This window comes from Pongo abelii, chromosome 1 (assembly GCF_028885655.2).
Source record: "Pongo abelii isolate AG06213 chromosome 1, NHGRI_mPonAbe1-v2.0_pri, whole genome shotgun sequence".
NCBI classification, from domain to species: domain Eukaryota; kingdom Metazoa; phylum Chordata; class Mammalia; order Primates; family Hominidae; genus Pongo; species Pongo abelii.
Window position 1 is genome coordinate 154,213,783 of NC_071985.2, and position 3,771 is coordinate 154,217,553.

At 37.5% G+C, this 3,771-nt stretch overlaps 1 pseudogene; it reads right to left on the reverse strand.

Annotated features, from left to right (window-relative positions):
- Positions 1-421: 421 nt before the first annotated feature.
- On the reverse strand, positions 422-1,898 carry LOC100438194 (SNW domain-containing protein 1-like; annotated as a pseudogene).
- Positions 1,899-3,771: the final 1,873 nt, after the last annotated feature.

A 3,771-nucleotide genomic window follows, 5' to 3' on the forward strand; every position in this document is an offset into this window, starting at 1 on the left:
GCAAGAGCTTACTTTGCCCACTCCAAATTAAAACAGAGCACAATAAGGACAAAATTTATTTGACAGGACCATTACAATATGTGAACACCCTCCTTTACTCATATGCAGCTGTTCTCACACAAAATATTAACCCCAAACTATTAATGTCACACAAAAGGAAGTGGTCTTGATTTTGCATGTGGAGCAGCATGTTCTATAAATGCTGAAGGGTGGGAGAAGCACAAACACAATCCACTCTTTAAAAAAAAATACTTCAAAGTAGAATTTTCTATCCCCTCCATTCTCCAGTAAAAAAGTAGTGCTGGGATCTGGCACCCAGATTTGGTTTTTATCCTAACCATTTACAAAGTGTTCCCCCATATGACTTGCATCATTACGGTTATAGATAATAATAATTTATTCACTTTGAAGAAAATTGTGTCTAATCCTTCCTCCTCTTCTTGCCTTCATGCTCATATTCCGTGGGGCGGCTGCTATCTGAGGGTCTTTTAGAGCCACCGTGCTGTTTCACTTCTTCCAAAAACTTGTCCAAACCAAAAGGATCTTCCTCAAACTGAACTGGTCCTTCTCGGCCTCTCTGCTTACAGCCTGAACCAGAAAACTCTCTGTCGGGAACAAATCTGTTGGTCTTTATTCTGGCTTCTAGGTCATCGTCATACACGTCCTTGTCCAGATTTTTACGGGGCCTATAAATACTGTGGGCCATATCTTTACCACCTCTCTAGGCTTGATCATAAACATTATAAATTCCATCTTCTCCACCTGCAAATCCACTGTCCATACCCTTGGATTGGTTGACGAGCCTTTGGTCGTACTGACCTTCATTGGAAGTTCAAGGATTAGGAGCACCGAGAGCAATGACTTCACTGATATCCCCATTTTCATTTCTCTGAAGTTTCGACCTCTTATCAGGAGCTGTCCTGGAAAGATTCTGGTCATGCTGTCTCTCTTTTCACCTATCCTCTTTTTCCACGAGTTTTGATCCCAGCTCTTCTATCCCTGGCTTTCTGGGCCATTTCTCTAAGTTTCTCTTCATATTTTCCCTTTTCTTTCTGAGCCATTTTTCTCTCTACTCGGGCACGCATTTCCACAGCTTCACAAGCCTTCTGATCAGCAATGTAGAGGGCTTCGGCCAATGTGGCAACATTTTCTTTTATGTGTACTGTCTGTAGTCCTCTTCCATCGGCAGCCAGACATCTGTCTAATGGAATTGTGTAACCCTTTGCATTTTTCCAGTTAGAAATACAAGGAGGAAACTTTCACTCTTGTTGTTCCCTTACAATCATCTTTTGGCTAGGAGAATGCATGACAGGTACAGGAGGAGAAGGTGGTCCCCGGGGAATTTTCTTATTAATCTTGAACTTTGGAGGCTCCGTTGGATCTTTCTGCACTTCTACCATCCGACTAACCCTCTGTTTAGCTCCAGAGTTGAAAGCCACTCCTTGCTGAGATGGTGTGTATCGGATATACTGAGCAGGAGCCGGTTTGTCAGCTGCCTGAACTGGCGTGACTGCGGCGACCTTCTGTGTTACAGCTTTTTATAAGGCTACTCTTGTCTTTTCTGTTGTCTCTTTTATAGCTTCTTCATCGGGCCTTTGCAAGTCTGGATCATTTGCATTCATAACATCCTTTGGAACCAGGACAGTGTATTTCCTATAAATTACCTTGTCTTTTGACTGTCCTTGTAGAGTGATTCCATCATATTTAATTTTTCCTTCAGAATCCACCCGAATGGCCAGCACATTAGACATTTTTTTCTTTCGTCCCATATCCAGTGGATACTGAGCCACATGGATTTCTGGAAAAGCACCTCCATCTCCAAAATCCTCTAATAACCGAAGTGTCCAGCCTTTCCGGTATCCGTACGGGGAAGGTTCTCTTCCGGAAGAGACACATGAAGTCTGCCGTGATCTCTGGGATCTTGTCTTTTCTTCAGCCTCAAGCTGGTCCTGAGATAACTGAGTAGGTGCAGGTGTTTTATCTGGCAACGCTATATAAGAAGCACCTCAATTTGTCAAAGAAATACATTTTTGCAGTTTTCAGACCCAGTGCCACTTCTCTAAAGCAAATGTTTAAGTTCACATTGTGAAGAGCATAATTAATCCATTTAAACAACTTCTTAATATTATGAAGCTGGTGGTTTAAATTTTCTTCTAAGTTGTTATTTTAAAGTTTTCTGGGCCTAATTATTCATATTTATTTGACAAATCCTGTGCTCTGGTGAAACCTAGAAACGACAATAATCTAAAGAGCTTTTCAACTTAAATCTCTGACCTTAGGGTAAACTAGTCAAGTAGTTACTATTAGTAAGACTGTTAACTTAGAAATGTTCATTAGTTAATCTAAAAGCAAGCAGACATAACAACAGATGCCCAGATGGCTAGGGCAGGGGTCTAGGAAAGGTGCATATGCAAAATTGTTACCAAGAAAAAAACACACAAACAAAATAGTAGACACTTTACATAGTGATGCCAACTTAACATTCATATGTTCAAAATGCCACCTTCCTACAATATTCAACTTACTACATCTCAGCCCAATAGAAAAATCATTCTTATGCTGCTCATCTATAAGCATAAAATATTAGTAATAGTCGTTTATGAATTACAAAAACACAGTGGACCTAACATATATTGACTGGGTGCTGATTCCATTAGATTAATCAAGTATTTGGTATCTTAAAAGACCCTAGCGGCCCAAACACAAAGCTTCTGAATGCTATGTCAGTGTGTAGAAAACCCACAGGAGTAATTAAGACACTGTTCACAAGTTTAGTATGGACAAATTCCATATACTGGTTTTGACAGCCAAGAACTAGCAATATTGGAATCATTTATAAATGAGAAAAGGAGAGTTTTAGCAGGGAAACTCATAGCTTTATTTCATTTATAAAAATAGATATAAATTATAAACAATAGATTTACAAACTGAATCCAAAGTAATATTCAAAAATATACCATGCCCAAGTTGGGCTTATCTTGGGAATACAAATATGCTTTTTGCATTGAAAATATATTAAAATTATGTGAATAGATTAAAGGAAAAAATCCACAAGTTCATCTAAGAAGTGTGGAAATGTTATAAAATTCAACATCTCTTGTGTACAGTAACAATAGGAAACTAAGAAGAGAGGCATCTGCTTAGCCTAATAAAAGATAGGTATCAAAGTATATCACAAATATCCTCTTAGTAGCAAAACATTAAATGTGTTCCCTTCAAAATCAGGAATAAATTAAGGATTGCAAACAATTGCTACTTTTATTGAGGATCCTTTACAATATAGTAAGAAAAATTAAATAAAAGGTATAAGTATTTGAAGAATATTTAAAAGAAGAAAATGGTTACTATTCATAGATGACATGATTGACCACATAAAATATGCAAAATTATCTACAGACAAATTTATAGAAATAATGAGAATTCAGTATGGTGGCTTGCCATAAGATTCCTATTCAAAAATAGGTGGTATCTCAATACACAAGGAAGAAACAAACAATGGTTAAAGCAGAGGGAGAAAGAAAAGAGGGTGAGCAAGAGACTATTTATAATAACAGAAACAAAGAGTGTAGAAATATGGGTATAGAAAATGTAAACCTTATTGAAAGATATTAAAGATATAAATAAACAGAGGGATATTCTGTGTTCAAGAATATAAAGACCCAATATGTTAAAAGTGTGTGTGTGTATATATATATATGTATACGCTCTCCTCAATTTCTACCACTGCCCCTTTTATCACCCTTTTATTACCCTAGCCTAACCCCTAGCATC